Source organism: Ursus americanus, chromosome 6 (genome assembly GCF_024610735.1).
Source record: "Ursus americanus isolate L20-20 chromosome 6, mUrsAme1.1.p, whole genome shotgun sequence".
Lineage (NCBI taxonomy): Eukaryota > Metazoa > Chordata > Mammalia > Carnivora > Ursidae > Ursus > Ursus americanus.
The window spans coordinates 80,162,843-80,184,955 of record NC_142132.1 but is presented as its reverse complement, the minus strand read 5'-3'; the positions used below and the strand labels follow the sequence as shown (position 1 = coordinate 80,184,955).

General features: G+C 42.9%; 2 pseudogenes across 1 annotated transcript in view; one reads left to right on the top strand and one right to left on the bottom strand.

Annotated features, from left to right (window-relative positions):
- LOC148110017 (triosephosphate isomerase-like) overlaps nt 1-22,113 on the top strand; it is a 54,703-nt pseudogene that overhangs the window by 7,301 nt on the left and 25,289 nt on the right. The window lies entirely within an intron of this gene.
- LOC123795507 (interferon-induced protein with tetratricopeptide repeats 5 pseudogene) lies at nt 8,416-11,128 on the bottom strand (annotated as a pseudogene).

Genomic DNA, 22,113 nt, shown 5'->3' with positions numbered 1-22,113 from the left:
CTGCTCAAGGCAACTTTTCTACATTCTTGCTGTAATATAGCCCATCCTTGTGAACACAAGAGTTGACATTTATGCCAGATGATACCATCTCTTCCTGGCCCCGTGTTTGTAATGATCCAGGAATGGTCATTTGTTACAAAATAGGCCAGTGATAACTTATTCTAGAATATTTTTCACAAGTCACTATAACCAGATAATTTGTGTCCTTGTTGCTGCCAGAGGTCATATCAAGAAAATATGTCTGCAAGGGAGAAGATGATGGGGATAAGTGCTGTAAAGTAAAGTGAGAGTAGGGGAAGTTGTCAGGAAGATGTTTGATTCTACGAAGCATGGAGAGGGAATGACCTCACTGGGAAGGGTACAGTGGAGGGAGTTAGCCATTTGGTTATCTGGAGAGAGTGCATGTTTGTGTGTGTGTGTGTGTGTGTGTGTGTGTGTGTGTGTGTGTGTGTGTGTAATACATGTACATGTATAACCAACAGTTTTACATACCTATGATTTTGTTTCCTGAAACAACATCCTAATTACCTGTACTATACTTTGATGTTTTATTTTGTATTGTACCACATTCTGTTAAAAGAAATGCTTGTTCCCATATACTAAACTGATTTCACAGCCAATGAATGGGTCATCTCCCAGAGCTTGAAAACCTATGCTCAGGTGCAAAATCAGAAAAGGAATGACTGGGTCACAGGGATGGCTTTCTGAAATGGCTAAGCAATTTATGTTCCCAGTGCCTGGAAACTGTTTCCTGGTTAACTCCCTAGAACCTGACTTTTGGGAATTAGGCCCGTTTTCTATGTGGGAGTTGGCCTTCCCTTTCCCAGTGTGTTCTGTCACTTCACATACAGCCTATACTGGCACGGAAAGGTAGAGCCAGAGCCTCTGGAAAGGTTCAACCCCTGGGCATCCTAGATGCCCTCAACCACCCTGCTTGTTGCCCCCAGTAGGCAACTGCAGTTTGTAGCTGCCCTTGCCCTACACCTTTGACCTTCATGTTTGTGGGGAAGGCTTAGCCTTCCTGATTTAGCCTTAGCCTGATTCCTTTTATTTCTACGGAATCTTGTGCCACTGAGTTGACGGGACACTGTGTAATCTCCGCCTCCTCCCTCTTCCCCACCTGCCTCTTCTTTCAGACTCTGCACATCCCCAGGCTTCTCTTTCAGATGAGGAACTGGTATCTCCTCTTAGACACCACTTTTTAAGAGCAAGGTCACATCAGATACTTGGGGAGTTGGAAAGTGATGCTTGCTATCTTGCCCGCTGCACGTCTGGAGTCCATAGTTTGGGATGATTGATCCTCTCTGGTTCAGTTTCCTCATATACAAAGTGGGAATAGTTATCCCTGTCTCAAAGAGCAGGCCTTAATTTCAGCTTACTTGTAGTGACACACAGGCAAAAAATTCTCTCTTGTCTAACCCCCCAAAAGAAGTTCACTTCCTCAAAGAGCAGCAGGGGAGTTTAGGACTACCTGAACTCCAGCCCCTAGTGAAGGCATGTCCTGCTCTGTTGGGTCTCCAGCCACATTCTTTAAACTAGAAAAGGAACTTGGAGAAGCATGGCAACCATGACTAGTGCCCAGGAGCTGGTGGGACTTCCTTAGCCTTCCCAGGACTGGGTGCTCCTGTGCTGATGGTCTATACCAGCTGCCCATGTTAGGGGAAGAGGGTATTAACGATTCTTCGGAATGTAACAGAGTTATCGTCTTCTCCCCCGCCTCTCAATAATTGCCTCTCTAAAATAACTATTGGTTTTTAGTTCAGCATGCATCCTAGGCCTTTTTCCATGCATTTTAATCCATATTTGTTTACCTACAGAGAATTTATAATGGACCAGACTCTTACGGGCATTTGACTTTGGCAAATCAGAAATACTGTCAGAATATTAAAATTCTGTATTGCAAGCAAAAGTATCCATGCCGTTTCCAAATAACATGTTGTTGCCTGGAATTAGACAACTTTAAGGCTGTCATGCCCAGTGGTTTGCAAGGTGTATTTTTAATTGCTACTGAAGAGAAATAAACCGTGTAATTTTTAATAGCCTATGGATCAACAACTATTATTGTTTTATGTTATTTGGCGTTTTTTCTTTCCAGATGATTTGGTGATTTGTGCAGATATTCTATATTATTATAGTTTGAAACATTTAAAACTTCCTATAAAATGTGTCCAAAAGTTTTAAGACTGCTACTGTTAGTGGTTGTGGTGAAAACATATCTGAACCTCAGTAACTTTAGAAGAGCAGATACTATGGAAGGCTGTGAAAAACTTTTACCTATGAAACAGCATGCTGTTAGTTTAGTAGGTAACAATGAGAAAGTAATACTGCTTAGCAAATATAAATAAAATGCCATTAATATACCACAGGAGTCATAGACTTATATTCTCTGAAATGTGTTCTTCAATTTTACTTATATGGGAAAGTTAATGAAATCCTAATACTGTTCCCTGTTTTTCATCGTAGATGGGTGTAGTTTTGTCTCTGACATTTGTTTGGCTGCTTCTATGTCAGTGTTCGTTTTGGAAACACACACACACACACACACACACACACACACACACAGTATTAGGATAGCGTATATACTGTAAACTCCCATTTTTTCATTTCACGACATGTGATTAACATCTTGTCCATGTTGGCTTTTCTGCCCTTACGTGCTCATTTTTAATGACTAAGTAGGATTTTCTCCGTGGATCAATACCATTTTACCGATAAGCTATTGATTCTCACTTAGGTGGCTTCCAATATCTTTATTATTATCGGTTAACGTTGTAGAGGAATACCTTTGGCCATATACCTCTCTATATTCCTTCAAGTTTTCTTCCTTGGATTTCTTTCTAAAACTGTAATTTCTGGATTGAAAGGTAAGTTCATTTTCAGTTCTGATGAAATTGACTCCAGAGGCCTGTATGAATTTCAGATCCATCCAAAGTTTGGAAATCTGAGTTCTCCAAACCCATTTCCCTGAATGGACCCTATTCTTTCCCTTTTCCCTATTCTTTTCCAACCTTCTGTAATAGTTCTTGGATTGATCTTCTAGAGACATTGAGCAATTTAACACTCTTTATTGACTGCTCATCTTCAGTTTCTTGGTTAGTGTTGACTCATGTCCTTAGCTTCATTTTATTTGATTGATTGATTGATTGATTTATTACATTTCTAGTTTTATTGTTTTACATCAGGCTGGGTTTTCAAAAACATGAGCTGCAGATGGACGCAGGGTCCGTGTTTTGGGATTCCTGGGGCAGCCACACATATGGGGAAGGAGGTCAGCAAGTGGGTTTGGAGGAGAGGTCTTGGGCTCCTGGACGCCAGGGCACAATGTTCCTCTGGAGCAGAGCTCAAACGCCTCACTGCGACCTTGTAGCGGCAGGGGCAGGCCCACCAGGGGGAGCAAGAGCAGGAGGAATGACTTGACCGTTTGCCGTCACTGCTCCCCCACTTCCCCATGAGGGCTGGCTGCAGCTGTCAGACTCTGTCTGGCATATGCAGAAGTAGGACCTGCAATGCCTTTGGTTCCTTAGCCTCAGTTTAATTGAGGTGCTCATTTTATAATACTTGGTCATAAAAGAATATTACATCTTTTCTTGATTTATGTGCTCTTCATAATAAGAATCTATGTATTTTATCTCTGTTTACAGCAACAATGAGAACTATACATAATGGCTTTTTTCACTTTATAACATTATTCCACACTAATATGATTCCCTTTCTCATTATTTTGGAGAACACTCTAAAATTTGTCTACAGAAGGATTCTTTTTGAAGTCAAGATTTCATAAATTCAAACCTTTAAATAAGTTTTGTCTGCTGTTTGGTGTCCTGCATTCTCAACATTAAAATTATGAAACTCATGATTTTTGAACTTTGACAGTTTAAATTGCATATTTCAATTAGGAATACTTATAATTACACACAGGTGTGTATTCATTACAATATAGGAAGTAAACATCTACTCTTTCTAGCTGTCTAGAGACACCATCAGTTACCCCGGGAGGCCCATTTCTTTCTACCTCTTGTGAATTGTACAATTATTACATACTATATTCTTTTTTTTTTTTTTTGCAGGGTTGCACTTAATTTTTTTTTAAGATCTTATTTATTTATTTTGACAGAGAGAGATAGAGAGGGAACACAAGGGGAGTGTGAGTGGGAGAAGCAGGCTTCTCGCTGAGCAGGGAGACAACGGCTGAGCCACCCAGGCGCCCCTACATACTAAATTCTTACATGATATTAGGACTTTAATTTTTTTTTCACAACTCAGAACTAAAATATTTAGATTATTGTAGCTATTAAAGACACTTTGGTTCAGCTTCAGTCTGCCTTTTCACAAAATGTTTGCCTTTTATTATTCTACATAAAATTTACATTTGTCCTGGCAACAGAACACAAAAATGTGAAAATAAGAGAGTTTGTGGAGATTTTGTTTGGAATATTGTACCATAATATACTTCATCTTTTTATTTAGGAAAATGATTTGTACCTCTTATTACTCAAATCTTTTAAATTATTTTTCACTGAAGTTCAATAGTTTCCTTCATACAGACTGTACATTTCTTATTTATGTATAGATTTTTTTTCTCTGAACATGTAAACCTCCGTACTATATTATCATCATGGACATGAGGAATTTTATATTGTTAAAATATATTTACCAATAAAGATTTTTACTATGTACTATTCGATAAAGGGATACTCACAAAGCATCTTTCTCTTTATAAAAATGCCAGAGCTTGCACTTAAAGTTAACTCCAAGAGGAGGGGCGTCTTCTTTTGGATTTTATTTCTTTTTAGAATTTTTCCATTTTGTTTAATGTTTATGTAATTTTCCCAAGCAAACCTATTTTGCAGCCCAAGAGAAATCTCGATGATCATGGATATGACATTTTTTAATTGTTGGACTCTGTTTTCAGCTTTTCTTAAATATTTTACTTGTGTTCCTAAATGATGTATCTGTGATATACCTTTGTTTGTGGTAGTTTTCTGTCAATATAGACACAGGCTATGATTAAATCCCACTTTTAAACCCTGTCCTTAGGGACACCTCCAGGGAGAGGAGATTGTTTTGGCCAGCTCTAAATGAGGGGCCGTAGAGGCTAATGGGCACTGAATCTAGAACTGTAAAGAATGGGACCTCTGATGACATCAGGAAGGGAAGGCACAGCTCTTTGTTCTGCACATGTACGGTTCCATGTTGTCTCCAGCCTCCTGAGTTGCATGCGGGAGGCTCCAGCCTTTATCCTTTGGACACCTGGTTTTGGACAGAGAACTGGAAAGGAAGTTTGTGCTTTTTTGGGTTCTGTGGAATTTGGTAGTCAGAAAGAAAAAGAGTTGTAGTTGGATTGCAGTGGGTCGTGGTCACAATCTCCAAATGCTTCTCAATTGGGTGTTTAATGTGTGTAGTTTTGAGCCTGCCCAGGATTTACCTTCAGAGAAAGGCCTTTGAGGATAGGCTTTGCCAAGTGTCTGCTGTTTCAAGGTGGTGGGAAGGGTGTAGGGGAGGATGAGGACTGGCATCCAGCAGGAGATGAGCTGTGATCGCCTCTCTCACCTTCTTTGAGGAAAGCTCCTGATATGCCATGAAATGTATGGGCCTCAATCCTGGAAGGTCTGTTCTTCAGCTGCATGTGCCGGGGAGTGAGGCTCGTGATTGTGACTGAGGAGAGTTGTTACAGGCTGTCCGATAAGAGCTGGGGATTGTGGGGTCTTAGTGGTCTGTAGTAAGACACTGCCAAGGAGCATGGACTTCCCAATCAGTCTGGTCCGCATACACATCCGGACTCTACCACTCAACACATTTGTGACTTAACCACCCAAATCCTCAGTTTCTCCCTCACTAAAAAGTGAATGACAGCAGTAACTACTTTATGGGGTTGTTATAAGACTTAAAAATAAAATATGTAGGTTCATTTGCCAATCAGTAGATGTGCATCAAACAGTTTTGTAGTTGATGAGGAGTTATTTGAAAATGAAACCCAAAACTGTTGGAGAGTGATGTCACCAAGATGATGAAGTAGGGGATCCCGCCTCCCCTAGTTGAGATCCACAATTACACACCTTATTCATGAATGGAAACAGCTGGCAAAGCTCAGGTGCCCACTTACCAAAATTCAGCAACAGTAGGAAAAAAACCTGAGAATCACTTTTCAAAAAGAGAAGGAGAACAGCTTCATTTTGCCCCCTGAATCCCCCTGCCCCGGCTGGCACTGCTCAGTGCCAACAGGGAACTCCCAGCCAGAAAGGGTTCTTGCTGGGAAAGGAGGAGCCAGGTGAGCATCCAGCTTTCTGAGCCATTCAGGGCAGCATGCAAAGGACCAACTTTGGTTTTGCTCCACCCGGAGACTGGCAAAGCTAAGACATGTACAGATGGCTAGGAGCAAGGACAAGCAGGAGCTACCAGTGTCAGCACAGGGCGGTAGTGACCGCAGTTCCCAGGGACCCGCCCTGCAGAGGACCCTGGCAGCTCTGGTCACTGAGGAAACCAGTGGCCACTCAGTACTGTAGTGATGGGGAAACTTCTCGCAGACGCGTCTCACCTTGTGGACATACCTCTGAGCGTCCGAGAGTCTGCCCAGGTGATAGCAGACCCAGGCGTAGTTACTCCAGCGCCGCCTCACCGCGGCCGTTCACGTGTTGTATGTAGGCCATGAGGTTGTACGCCATCGCTCTGGAGTCCGTGTCTAAGAATGCAATCTGGTGACACACTCTGTCTTCTAGATCACCCGAGACGCCATCTGGTTTCAGTAAGTTCCACGTGAAATGGCATTTCAGCTGTGAAAGGGCTTTCTCCAGAGAATCCTTGTTGACCTCACTGTGGAGAAAATAAACAGGGTCACTGTGTTGCCGGGCGTTGCACCCTGGGCCGCGGCGACACGTTGTTCATGTGTCAGCTTGCCAGGCCGTGGGGTTCCCGGCGGTTGGTGACACATGAGCTCGGGGGGTGTGACGGTGTCCCCAGGAGAGATTAGCAGCTGACTCGGGGGACGGAGTGAGAGCAGACTGCCCTCCCCATGTGGACGGGCCTCACCGCGTCTGCTGAGCGCCTGAGTAGAACCGGAGGCAGAGGGCGTGTGCAGTCTGTCTGTCTGTCTGTGTGAGCTGGACATTGTCTTCTCTCTCCTTAGACTGGAGCTTCTACCGTCAGCCTTCCTGGTGCGCAGTCACACTGGGACTGGAGCTTGTGGCGTTATCCCTCCAGTTCTCGGGCCTTTGGACTCTGACTAGAATTACACGCTTGGCTCTCTGCTGGGTTTGTAGCTTGTGGACAGCGGACCGTGATTATGACCCTCAGCTTCCGTCATCATATGACCCAATTCTTCAGTGTTTTAATATCTAGTGAATTTTGAAGTCATTTAATAGACTTTCGAGTCTAATATTTAAATATAGAGGCTTATAGCTATATTATTGTTTTGATATCATAACTGTATTTTATTGTGTGCAGAGTCCCTACTTGGGAACATAACCTTAATTACAACATTATTCCCAATGGGGGAAATGACTTGCTGCCAAATAAAATATGTCCTGCAAAATGTGACAAATGCTTCTTCTGACAGGTGAGGACTTTAGTCCTGGCTTTATGAAATACTCAAGTAAAGATCATTCCCTTCCCTGTTCTTCCTTCTTAAATAAACAAATGAAATCAGTAAAATAAACAAAAACAGCAAAGCCTTAAGTAAATCAAACATTTAAAAAAACTTATTCATGAAATACATTGCAGTATAGCTGTATGTTTGAGTATGCATAGAAAACATCTGGAAGGATACATATTAAATTGTTAACAGGTTGCCATGGGGGTAAGAGATGCTCTTACTTTTAAATTCATATGCTTCTGTTTGTTTAAAATTTTACAATGAGAATTACTTTTATATTATTTTTGTAATAAAATAACAGAAATTTAAAAATAAAAATAGTAACAATAAGTAAAAAATACACAGTAGTCTTAAGGCAGTGTTAGTGTGGAGAGTCAAATCACACGGCACACTTTTCCACTGATACTGTGGTGGTAAATATAAGTGTAGATGAAAATCAAAGAAACGTTAGAGAAGCTACTGTCAGCAGCATCTCGATTTAAAAAAAACCCCAGGGATAAGAGCTCTTAAGCAGTAGACCCTTCAGGTGGATACTCAAACCAAACACAGGGCTTAACTATTCCTGGAAGGTCTACAGGAAGACATGTCAGTCTGAAACCTTCAGGTGAAAGACAAAGCTACACAGACGTAAGCTTGGAATAGTCAAGGAGTTAACCAAAGGCCAGAAATTGGGGGGAACCACCCAGCCCAGATCCAAAACCAATCACTGAAACCTCGGTAATCTATGGATGTGGAATGGGGATATCAACTTTACCCATTTTTTAAAAATCATTTTTCTCAATCTGCTTTCTGTCTCAATAATTTTATTTTATTTTATTTTATTTTATTTTAAGATTTTATTTATTTATTTGACAGAGATAGAGACAGCCAGCGAGAGAGGGAACACAAGCAGGGGGAGTGGGAGAGGAAGAAGCAGGCTCATAGCAGAGGAGCCTGATGTGGGGCTCGATCCCATAACGGCAGGATCACGCCCTGAGCCGAAGGCAGACGCTTAACCACTGTGCCACCCAGGCGCCCCTCTGTCTCAATAATTTTAACCTAAAATTTTTGTAGTTTTAGTTGGAATAAAATTAATTCCATTTAGGTTAAGTTTATTCTTCTAGTTAAAAGACCAGAGAAACTTGAGACAACGATTTTCCATTGTTCATTTTTTCCTCAAAACTGTTTCTAGTTATGCAGTAAACATTTTGGGGAGATAATACTTCTGATTTCTCATGGGCTCCTAAAGTTCTACATTTAAAGAAATCCTTTCCCCCCGTTTTAGTTTTTTTCTCCTTTTATTGAAGTCATCATAGATGGCAGACTTTTTACTATTATGAATTTTTTCTTTCAACAAAAAGGATTCTTTAAGTGACTGTCAGGTTAATGGTTAAATATCCTCATGAGTCAGAACTGGATAGGATCCATCTTTTGCAAGCTACATAGTTAAGAGCATAACTCATAATTTTGCACTCCTGAAAGAACGTTCTTGACCTAGGGGTCAAAGGCTTACACAGGATTATGCTCACTGCATAAGTGAGCAGTATGGGAAATTTGACAAAATTTAATCAGAGAATTATTATTATTATTATTATTATTATTATTATTTAAAGATTTTCTTTATTAGAGATACTTGGGGGGACACGCAGAGGGGGAGGGAGAGGGACAAGTCGACTCCGAGCTGAACTTAGAGCCAGACGTGGACTCAATCTCATAACCCTGAGATCATGACCTGAGCTGAAACCAAGAGTCAAACGCTTAACCGACTGAACCACCCAAGTGCCCCTAATCCGAAAATTATTATAAATAGCAGAGATAAAGGGGATATAGTCATAATGGCCATACCATTTTTGAAAGCTACAACATCTGGAATGTTTTTGTTTCCAAAAGGATTACAGTATTTTAATTAGAAAGAACAACAATACCCAAAGATTCATCACATTTAGGATGATGCCTGGTATACAGTAAACATTCAATAAAAATTGGCTCTGTAATTAACGATGGATTAAAACAATAAACAAAAATATATGAGCCCAAAATGGGAAGAAAAGCTTCAAAGAAATTTCCTAGCAATTTTCTAATTAAATAGAAAGTGGAAGCTCACGGAGAGCAGCCAGGAACTCTGCATTTTCTGGATATATCCTCTGGGCTTGCTCATAGTACTCAGCAGCTTGCCCCTCTTCTCCCTCCAGCTTGTGGACAAACCCTAGGGCACGTAAACTCTGCATGTCTGAAGCATCGTGACCAATCTCTTCACAGCCAATTTCTTCACAACACTTGTCAGTTTGGGACAGAGGGAGGACTGGTCGCTGATCTTTAAGGCCTCTAAATAATGGTGGATGGCAGTACTTTCTGATTTACAGTGAAATTCCTGAAAGCGGCCATAGTAGTAGTGGATCTGATGTCTGTGATCATCGGTTATGTTCTCCAGATGAAGGGCTTTCTGGAAAACTTCTGCTTTGCTACACTGGCCTGTCTCGACATACATGTTGGCCAGGTCTGTGTAGACAAATGGGAACTTGGAGTCTCGTTGCACAGCTACTTTGAAATGAGATATAGCCATTGTAATAAGCCTATCCAGTCTCAGTTTATCCTCCCCTTTTGGTCTGTTGTCTGTGGCCTTCTTGATTTCGATCATTTGCGCCCTATAGCAAAGTCCCATCTGGTGATGCAGGAACGAAGACATTGGTGTCACCTTCAAGGCCTTTTTCAAAACTTCAAGAGCTTTATCCCAGGAATTTTTCCTCCTGTAGAATTTGGCTGTGCAGCGAAGGACATGAGGTTGGGAAGATATTTGGTCCAGGATTTCTTCAATATACCTTTCCCCTTCATCTTCTGCTTGTACATCTTGAAGCTTCAGCGCCAATAAAACTTTAATGCAGGCGTTACCTGGGTTTAGGGTGACAGCCTTCCTCAGCGGGCCCAGAGAAAAGCTCTTTATACACCCATGTCTGTCAGTATCGTCCAGCCGGTACACTGTGATGGCATAGCCGATGTTAAATTCTGGATCATTGGGTTCTGCTTCCAGAGCCTTCTCAAAAGCCGCTTTTGCCCTGTGATAATAGTTTCCTCCAAATTTCAAGAGTGCCCACCCTTTCTCACAGTCAATCTCAGGCCTGTCCAACTTGTAGTCAGAAGGACTGGACAGTTTCTTACAGACGATCCCTATCTTGTCTAAATGCTTCTGAGCTTCCTTAAGCTGGTCCATGTGATAATACACCCAAGCATAGTTTCCCCAAGTGACCAGACGTCGCACTTCTTTTTCCGAGTGCTCTCGCTCGATGAGGTCTTCTGCTTGTTCCAAGCATTCTAGGGCATCTTCATTTTGGCCTTTTAGGAGTTTCACATAGACTAGTAGGTTATAAAGAGTAAGTCTGGATTCTGTGGTGACAAATTCAAGCTGCTGCCCAATGGTATCTTCTATGTCAAACAGAATGTCTTCCTTAAGTAAATTCCATGTAAAGTGAATTCTAACTCCTACAGAATGGCCTTCAAGGGGTCCTTAGGAATTTCACTGTCAAAGATAAAATCCTTTTTAAATTTTTGAAGAAATAGGTCCATTTTTAAACCTTAAACAGTGTTCTCTGCTTAGCAACCAAATTGTTCTTCAGTTGGAATTTACAGTTGAAGCACTAGGCCCTTATAACTTTATATTAGTTTCCTCTGTGTACAGCTATATCCTAGAAATATTTCATTAAATTCTCATTATTTATTGCAAGACCAGTTCCAGAAAGATGGCAGGGTATTGATTTCCTTCTGGCAGTCACTAACCGACAAGTACCACCTATTTTTACAGAAATTTAAATGTTTTGCTTACTAGCCTTGAAAATTAAGAATCATAGATCTATAAACAGTCAGTAACAAACACAAAAATTCCATGTCTGTATAATGAGTAGGATGGGAAAGAAGAATAGTGAGAAATAAGAAAAAGAAGTGCACTGAAGGAGACCTGGGAGCTGTACCAATATATCGTTTTTGCTGAGGGAGGAAGGAAACCCCACAGAGAGAAAAGGCCCACAAACAGATAGGAACAATCCACCAAGAGACGGGGAAAGCAGAAGTTTGAGGAAGATAAAAAGGAGAGTAACAGATTTCAAAGAAGATAGGGAAAAGGCAGAAGGAGGCTGAGTAATAAACTCAGTAGGTTTTTTGTTTTTTTTTTTTTTAAGATTTATATTCATTTGAGAGAGAGAGAGCGCACACAAGCAGGGGGAGGGGCAGAGGGAGAGGGAGAAGCAGGCTCCCCACTGAACAGGGAGTCTGAGGTGGAAACAGGATCTCTGAAACTAGGAAGATGAAGGGGAAAGGAAGGGATAGGAAATATTCATTACAGGCAGCCTTCTATGTGCAAGAGCTTCTGGATAACCCTGGGGGTGGAACCCTGAAGGAGACACAGCCCTGCTTATACAGAGCTTGTAAGGAAACAGTCACAACTCAGCATGGCAGCCAAGGCCCATGGAAGTGACCCAGGAAGTGTACACAGTCCAGTGCTGCGGACGTCTGCGGCTTCGACTTGGTGAGGATCCCTCCTCGTGGATTTCGTTTCTGGAACATCCTCTCCCTCTGCTCTCGGTTCAGGTGATTTGAGGTGGGTTGTCCACCATTCACTCCAGTCTGGGAAGGCTCAAGGTACTCCAGCCATTCCCTGGTCCCAGTGATTTACTCAGAGAGAGTCCAATTAAGATACCATTTCACTGAAATGGGACTTCGCTAGAACTATGTCTCTTCCTCCTAAAAATTTTAAACTGGTAGAATATAAGCTCAGATTTGCTGGGGGCCATCTTCCCAACCTGAGGACAGCCTGCCTGAGAAGGAATCTAACAGAGTAGAAAGCAGAGCTTCAACAGGAGGAAGGACAGAAGGCCCAAGATAGTGACTTAGCAGCCTTGCCTGGATCACCCTGTCTACCCCTGAACTTCTCTTCACCTGAAGAAATAACCCTCTTTTTGTTTAAGCTAGTTTCAGTAGGTTTCTACTATCTGCATTGGACAAAGTCCCGATTAATATTCCTAGTTTTATTTGTTTGTTTTTTGATGGCAGTGGTAAGGCAGTCAGGAAAGACTTTCTAAATCTGCCACTGGCCATAGTTAAGAAATATACAGAAAAAAAAAATTCCTTAAGGCTTCTCTCAAACAGAGGAGTGCCCTGCTTATGGGATGAACAGGGTACACTGTGTGTGAGAACATGCATGTATATTTCCCTTTCCACTGCATACAGGACCCCCATCCCCACATGTATTTGTATAAATGTTTATGGGAATTGTTGTACTATTTCCATCAAAACATTTATTGACCACCTCATGTCATCCATGCCAGACAATATTCTAGTTGTAATGGATAAAGCAGCGAGCAAGTAAGTTCAAAAAAAGGCCCTTTCTTCATGGTAATTTCATTCTAAAAGAGGCGGGAATAAAAGGAATTGAAAGAAAAGGAATATGGAAACAAATCAACAGGGAAACAAATGGACAGCATAATTCCAGATAGGGAGGAGTGTTAAAAAAAGAAAAAATCAGAGTAATGGTATTAAGTGGTGGTGGTGTGTGGGGGCGGGGGGAGGTACTTTAGTTAAGATTGTGAAGGAACAGCCCACGTAGAAAGGGGCAATTGAAATAGTAAGATCTCAACAGTGGAACAGAGGCAGTCCTAAAAGGTCTGAGGGCAGAATGGTCTAGGCCACTGCTTTTCAACCAGGGTGCTTTTGCCCCCCCTGGAGACATCCGGTGATACCTGGAGACCACTGTGGTCATTACAGTGGAGGGATGGTGCTGGCATCTGTTGGGTCAAGGCCAGGATGCTGCTGAATATCCTGCAGCACACAGGGAGGCTGCAACCACCACGAGTTATCAAGCCCACAGTGTCCATCAGACTGAGGTCGAGAAACCCTGGTGTGGGCTGGGAGACCAGCAGGTGCAAAGGCCCTGATGTGGGAACAGACTCGGAGTGTTCAAGCGACAGAAGGAAGGGAAGCGTATCCGACGCACAGTAAAGGGGCAGAGTGGGACCTGAGGCGTGGTAGTCTCAGGGACAGAGGTGCAGGGCTTGCAGGCCATGGTAAAGAATACTAATTTTACTCTCGTTGCAATGGGAAACCACCACAGGGAGATTTTTAAGTAGGGAAATGAGAATGTTTGATACAGGCTTTTAAAAAAAAATCCCTCTGGCTGCTCTGTGGAGAATGGACCATAGAGAGGTCAAGAAAGTTGGGAACCTGATAGGGAAGTATTTATTCAACAAATATTTATACAGAGCATTTATTCAGGGCACTGTTCTAAGTGTTGGGATGCAGCAGCGAACAAAACAGAAAAAAAAAAAAAAAGCCCTGACTTCATGTATCTTATATTCTAATAAGCAGTTGGCATTGGGGAGGGTGTGCCATAAGAAGACCTGAAAATAATTGAAAATATAGAGTAGGTGAGATGGGTAAGAAGTATAAGGAGAAAATTAAAGCAGAAAAGGAAAAATGGGAGGCTGTCAGGGGTCAGATAGGTAGTTAAAATTTAAATAGCATGGCTAGAACAAATCTCCCTGAAGAAGGCATGAAAGCAGCTGTTGATGGGCCACAAGGGGAGCGTGAGCTGGCCAGTGCTGGGGTTGCAGTGGAGGGTAATGAGGTCTGGATGGTTATGTCTGAGACAGATCTGACAGGTCTTTCTGATGGGTTGGGTATTGGGTGGACCAGAAGGAGAAGAGGGAATCCAGGGTAACTCTTAAGCTTTGACTTCAGGAACTGAGTGGGTAACTCGAGAGGACTATTTAGAAATGTTAATTTTGAGATGTTGACTAGACATTTAAGTGAAGAGGCCATGAATGAAGCTGGGTATTAATGAAGAAAGTACTGGGAATGAAGAGAGTGCAGTTAGAACTAGGGATATAAAACGGAGTCATCGGCATGCACATCAACTTTTTTTTTTTTTAAGATTTTATTTATTTATTTGACAGAGAGACAGCCAGTGAGAGAGGGAACACAAGCAGGGGCAGAGGGAGAGGGAGAAGCAGGATTCCTGCCGAGCAGGGAGCTCGATGCAGGGCTGGACCCCAGGACCCTGGGATCATGACCCGAGCCGAAGGCAGACACTTAACGACTGAGCCACCCAGGCGCCCCACACATCAACTTTAAAACCATGAATTCTAGAATGAAATTACCCAAGAAGTGAGCACAGGCAGAGAAGGTCAGAACAAAGCTGTACTACACTCCAGGTCAAGCAGGGTAGGGGCAGGAAAGGAGGCCAAGCAAGAGCAATGCGTGAGGGAGCTGGAAAGCACTGGTGTCATGAGAAGAACCAATATTGTTAAAACTTCCATACTACCCAAAGCAATCTACAGATTTAATGCAGTCGCTGTCCAAATACCAACAGTGTTCACAGAACTAGAACAAATAATAATAAAATTTGTATGGAACCGCCAAAGACCTTGAATAGCCAAAGCTGACTGAGGAAGAAGAACAAAACTGGAGGTACCACAAACCAGATCTCAAGATTTACTACAAAACTGTAGTCCTCAAAGCAGTCTAGCGCTGGCACAAAAACAGACACAGAGATCAATGGAACAGGACAGAGAGCTCAGAAATAAGCCCACGCTTACACGGTCAATTAATCTTCAACAAAAGAGGCAAGAATTTACAAAGGGAAAAAAAACAGTCTCTTCAAAAAATGGTGCTGGGAAAACTGGACAGCTACTTGGAAAAGAATGAAACTGGACCACTTTCTTTTACTATACACAAAAATAAAATAGGGGTGCCTGGGTGGCTCAGTCAGTTGAATGACTGACTCTTGGTTTTGGCTCAGGTCACGATCCTTACAGTCATGATATCCAGCCCCGCGTCAGGCTCCACGCTCAGCACAGAGTCTGCTGGTGATTTTCTCTCCCTCTCCGCACCTCCCCTTGCACACTTGCACGCACTCTCTCTAAATAAATAAAATTTAAAAATTAAAAAACTCAAAATGGATTAAAAACCTAAATGTTTTTATGACCTGAAACCATAAAACTCCTAGAAGAAAATATAGGTAGTAATTTCTTTTACATCGGCCATAGAAACATTTTTCTAGACATGTCTCCTCAGGCAAGGAAACAAATGCAAAATTAAACGACTGGGACTACACCAAAATAAAAAATTTTGCACAAGAAAGGGAACCATCAACAAAACGACAAGGCAATCTACTGAATGGGAAGAGATATTTGTAAATGATATATCTGATAAGGGGTTAATATCCAAAATATATAAAGAACTTATAGAAGTCAATACCAAAAAAACCAAATACTCTGATTAAAAATGGGCAGAGGACCTGGAAAGACATTTTCCAAAGAGGACATACAGAAGATCAAGAGACACATGAAAAGACGCTCACCACCACTAATCAGGGAAATGAGAACAGAGTTTCCTCAAAAAATTTAAAAGAGAAATACCACTACTAGATATTTACACAAAGAATACAAGAACACTAATTCAAAGGGGTACATGCACTCTTATGTTTATCACAGCATCATTTATAATAGCCAAATTATGGAAGGAGCCCAGGAGTCCACTGATAGATGAATGGATCAGGAAGATGGCGAGATACACAATGGAGTATACTCAGCCATAAAAAAGAATGCAATCTTGCCATTTGCAACAACATGGATGGAGATGGCGCTAGAGAGTATAATGCTAAATGAAATAAGTTAGAGAAAGACAAATACCATATGATTTCACTCATATGTGGAATTCAAGAAACAAAACAAATGAACGAAGAAAAAGAGACAAAAGACCCAGACTCTTAAATACAGAGAACAAGCTGGTGTTTGCCAGAGGGGAGGTGGATGAGGGGATGGGTGAAGTAGAATATAAAAAAAAAATCCATGATGTCATGAAAGCCTAAGGAAGAAATATTTATTTCAGGAAGAACAGATGGATATCGATATGTACAATGACCCTAAGAGGTTGAGTGATTGAGGACAGAGAAGAGATCACTGTTTGCACTGGAGCAACGCTGTGGGGGACCTTGATGAGCATTTTACTAGAAAGGCAGGGATGAAAACATTACTGGTTGGGGGGACAACAGGAGGTGAAAAAGTGGATATGGGGAATATAGGCCACTCTTTTCAAGGAATTTTACTATTAACGGAATAGACAAATAGAGCTCCATCTGGAGGGAGGCTGGGGGAACTGTCAAAAAAAAAGTTTTAATCATGAAGTTTTTAATGGCTTAATGATAAGCCATTGGGAATGATCCAGTATTGAGGGAGAGAATGATGCCTATGGGAAAGAGTGAGGATAACTGCAAGAAAGATGGAACATGAAGCAGAAGTGAAGCTATACGTTGTTAATACTCAACTCTTGATCTCCAGCCTCAAACTCCGAACCGTGGTTGCCATGCTCTTCATCATCTGTTCCATGTCTACTTCTCTAGCCTCATTTTGTACAATCTCCTCTCATTCATTGTGCTCCAGTCACACTGGCCTTTAAAAAAGGTGTATTTCCTCTGCCAAGTCTACCTACCTCAGGGCATTTGCATCTGCTTTTAACACCCTTATTCTGTGAATTCCTCCTAAGAGAATTCTAGGGATTACTTATCCTCATAATTCTGGTCTTGGCTCAAATGTCAGCTCTTCACAGAGGGGTACCCCTGACCACTCTAGCTAATGCTGCACCCCCACCTTGCCAGTCATCCTGAAGTCTAGTATATCTCATTTTCCTGTCCTGCATAGCACTCATCAATATTTGCTGGGAGTTGGGAAGGAGAAGAGTGCTTTGAATCACATACAAGATTGAGGTTTTAAACTGCATGGGACTGAGTCTTTGGGAATGGGGAAGGGACTGTCTTAATAGCTAAAAGTGACAAGAGTTAGAGAACTGGATTAGTGGCACAACCAGTAGTAGTAATCGGACAAATAAAACCATTTCATTCTTACAATCTAATCTACTCCACGAATTGTTTTCCAGCTTTTATAAAAACTAAATTTAAACCTTAATGACAATATTATCTTTAGTACACATTTAAGTTAATTTGTAAATTATTAATTTCAGTTTTATAATTTTCTTTTTTTTTTAAGATTTTTATTTATTTATTTGACAGAGATAGAGACAGCCAGCGAGAGAGGGAACACAAGCAGGGGGAGTGGGAGAGGAAGAAGCAGGCTCATAGCAGAGGAGCCTGATGTGGGGCCCGATCCCATAATGCCAGGATCACGCCCTGAGCCTAAGGCAGACACTTAACCGCTGTGCCACCCAGGCACCCCAGTTTTATAATTTTCATATTTATTGTCATTCTTTCTGGGTACATATGCACATGTCTATAGGTGCCATGTTTTATTGATTGTAGGTGCTAGACCAGAGCTTGCCAACAGAACTTTCTTCCATGATGGAAATGTTTTTATCTGTGCTGTGCAATGTGATGGACACTAGCCACAAGTGACCACTGATCCCTTGAAATTTGGCTAGGATGGCTCAGGAACTGAATTTTACATTTCCTTTACTTTTAATTAATTTAAATGACCACATATGACTCATGGCTCCTGTATGAGACAGGACACTGGAGATGCTGGGCCTGTCTGGCTTCATAGAATAAAAGGCCTCCAGCACAACAAGTTAGAGCTCTCCTTTAACTTAAAATTGTTTGCTATTTTATTCAAGGTGAAGAGCTAAATAAAATGGCAAATACAGATAGATTTGAAAAAACAACTTCATGCATATGACTGGGCTCACTGAGATTCGGCTCAAAAATGCAAATGCTGCACCATTTATAATATACTATCCAGAATCAATCAGGTGAATACTGAAAAACAACACAAAACAAACCCCTGCATAAAACTGGATGCTGCCATTCATCGCTAGTTTACTGCATGCCAGGCAGTGTGCCAAGCACCTCTAAATTACATTTAATTTTTATAACATTTTAGTATGTTCACAATTGTATGGATGGGGACTGAGGGACAGAGTTTAAACTCCATGCCCGAGGTTACTCAGCTATAAAGTGGCTGAGCTCAGACTCAGACCTCGTCCTGCCTGACTCAGAGTGCTTAAAGCTAATGTCTTTCAACCATAGTGCTGTACCAGCTCTTTAACATAAACATTGGAAGTTGTTTTTAGAATAGTTTGCTTTAAAATACAGAATATATGTAATGTATTTAAAATTCATTTTGCCTGGGGAGGCCCTAAAAAGAAAATGTGAAGGGATTCTAGAGCAGCGTAAAGAACAGCTAAGACGTCTGTGTGGCTGCCCGGGGGGGGGGGGGGGGGGGGGGGAAGGACAAGCCAGGTGTTTCCAGATCTCAGGTGAAGAAAGTGATGGCTTCAAATATGAGCCCTCAGTCAAAAGTCCCAACATTCTACATTGTTGCAGCTGTGTCAGATGGAGCCACTTCTCACCAGGACTTGCTGTGCAGAGTGCTTTAGATAAGAAGTGGCAGAGGGATTTATTTCTTGAAGGATGATTAGTGGCTCTCTCAAACAACAACAGAGCTAGGTAAATAAAGTGATCTGGGGGCATCTGGGTGGCTCAGTCGGTTAAGCTCCTGCCTTTGCTCCGGTCATGATCCCAGAGTCCTGGGATTGAGCCTCTCATCCAGCTCCCTGCTCAGCAGGGAGCCTGCTTCTCCCTCTCTCTCTGCCTGCTGCTCCCCCTGCTTGTACTCTCTCTCTCTCTGTCAAATAAATAAATAAAATCTTCGAAAAAAAAAGTGACCCGAAGGAAGGGCAGTGATCTTAGTTATCAAAGATAAAATTATCATCGAGAAATGCATTAAAATACTTTACTCCTACAATCCAATAAAGACTTCCTCATACAACATGATGACCTTTCAACATACTTCCTCAACTTCTGATCTTTCCCCTGAATTTCAGACTTAAGGAATTTTTAGTTCACATCTTCAATTAGAAGTTCAGTTGGCATCTGAAATAAACATATCCAGTACAGAAACCTGGACTCCTTAATTCTGTTCCTCCTGTCTTCCCGATCTTGTTTGGCAAATAACCTAGGAGTAATCTTTGATCCCTCCATTCCTCTTGTCTTAACCCCTCAACCAATCCAGTACAAAGTTGTGTTAATTCTACCACATCTCAAATCCATCCACTTTCCTGCATTTCCACTGCTGTTTTCCTAGTCTGAACTACAATCGCCTTTCCTTGGGGCTGGGGCCAAAATCTCTTCTCCCTGCTTCCTGTCTTAATTCCCCATAGGGTCCTAGTAAACTTTTGAAACTGTAAACCAGATCATGTCAGTTTCCCGCTTACAATCTCCCAATGGATACCCAACACCCTTAGATATCAATCCAGCCCTTGCCGTGTCCCACAGGTCCCTAAAGGACCCAGCCTTGCCTACCCATCTGATTTTTTCCCTCCTACTCTCCTCATTCACCGTATTTGAGACATACTGACTTTTCTTCTATCTCAAACACATCAAGTTTAAGGACTTTTATACCTGCTGTTTTTACTCTACTTGGGATGCTCTGCTTCTGAATTTTTGCATGACTAGCTCTTTCCTGTTACTCACTCAAATATACCCTACCCAAGAGGCTGCCAGGGCAGAGTTATCTAAAACAGCCCCCTCCATTCTAGGTCACTCTCTTAGCCCATTACACTATTTTATTTTCCTTGGAGCTCTTATCACTTTCTGAATTATGTTGATTATTTACTCACTTAGCTATTGTTTATTTCTTCCATTTAAATATAAGCACCATGAGAATAGAGACCTTATTGTGATTTAATTTTTTTCACCTCTGTGTCCGCAGCATCTATTATTCTAGGCAGATAATGGAAGCTTGGTTAATATTTGTTGAATGAATGAAAATGTAGATACATACTGGCAACTTCTGGCACGTCCAGCCCAGAGGTTAGGCTTAGCATAAAAAGCACCTGGATTCCAGATGAGGAATTCCTGCTAGTTCTTCCCTTCCTGCTAATGGCTCCAGACTTTTTCCCACTTAGTCTTCCCTATCCCGCTTGGCTTTATGTCTTGGCATGCTGTCTGGCCCTATGTTTGGATTCTGGAAATAGGTTTTGGATTGTCTTCTATGGTCCTGACTGGGAAACCTGGTATGATTATCCCTTGGTGGCTAGTGGTTTCTCTCTCTGGTGCAAGTGCACCAAAATCATGGGAGGACAACCCCTTCACAGCCTGCCCAGATCCCTGCCAATACGGGCTTACCAGCCGCCTGCCCATGCACCCTGTACAATCCCTCTCTGCTTCTGTCCTGAAGGTCAGCCCTAGCCCAGCCCAAGGAGGTTGAGGAGGGCTGTCCCGGAGAATGTGATTGTGACCGTGAGATCTCAAAGGTACATTCAGCCAGTCACTGAAGTGCTTTGCCCAACTCTGGAATTTGTACACAACCGGGTGCCCTGCTAAGTTTTACTTTTTAACTTTGTCCAGTTAGTTTTTAAACTTTGTCTCTGGGAAGCTGGCAGAGAGAGGCTCTTGTGTCTGAAAGAGGCAACATTTATCTTAAGGCAATTTTGATTTCTAGCCAGGAAGGAGCATCTTTCTTTGTTCTTGGGGGACACTCCCCAGTGGGGTCCACCGGCTTCCAGGCCATCCTGCATACACAGAGTGCACCCCTTTTCCCTTTCTTCAGGCACCTTCCTGAAACCCCCCTCCCTTCCTGCAGATGTTAGAAGTGGGGCACTGATTAAATTTCATTTTTTACTTCACATAATATTTGCAAATATTCACATGATAAGCAGTTGATTAACTCTTTCCACAGTCCTAAGATTTGGACGTCATTCGTTTTTACGGATAAGAAACGGACTCACAGAAATTAAGAAATGTTGCTTTGGGTCATCCAACGAGTGGGTGTTCAGAGTCGGGACTTGGAACAATAATTTAGCCTCTAATCCCTCCACTGATGAATGCGGACGGTTCACTAATCAGGCGCAGGGCAGGGTGCCAGCACCTGGGCGCACAAACCGGGGGAGAAGAGCAGCCCTGCCCTGTAAATTGGTAAAGGAGACCAGCTACAGACACCCGCACAATATCGCGCACTGGGGGGGTCAACAAGAATGCAGCTCCCAGGAGGGGACGAGCTGAGACCTGGAGACCTCGAAGTCAGAAAGGCACCAGGGCAGTAGCAGCAGATCCAGGTGACAAGCCGGCAGCGACAGTCCCGGGAGGGAGTGGGAGGCCAGCGCCGGTGGGGCCCGGGCTCACGGGGGCGCCCCAAGCCGACGCCCGCTGTGGGGCGCCCGAGGCTCGGCCCCTGGAAGTGCCGCGGCGCTGCGCGGGCCACGGAGTCCGAGGCCTACGCGGAGTTTGGGAGCAGAAGCGGAGAGAAGCCTCACCTCATGGGGGCGGCGGGCCGTCCTAGGAGGCGGCTGTCCCCTCGGGCTTTCTGCGGAGGATGGGGAGCCCGGGGCTGCTGAGCGGGGGGGGGTGGGGGGAGGGGTGCGTGGGTGCGCGTGAGGCGCGGGCGGGAGGGCAGGCGCGGGCGGGCGTGCGGGGAGTGCGCTTCCCGCGGGCGTCTACGGCTCGAGGTCTGTGCCCCGGGCCTTCGCCTTTATAAGAGCCGCACCCCAGCGGGAAAACGAAACTAGGTGGTCACCCTGCTCCAGGACGAGGCGGAGGCCAGAGCCCGGAAGCG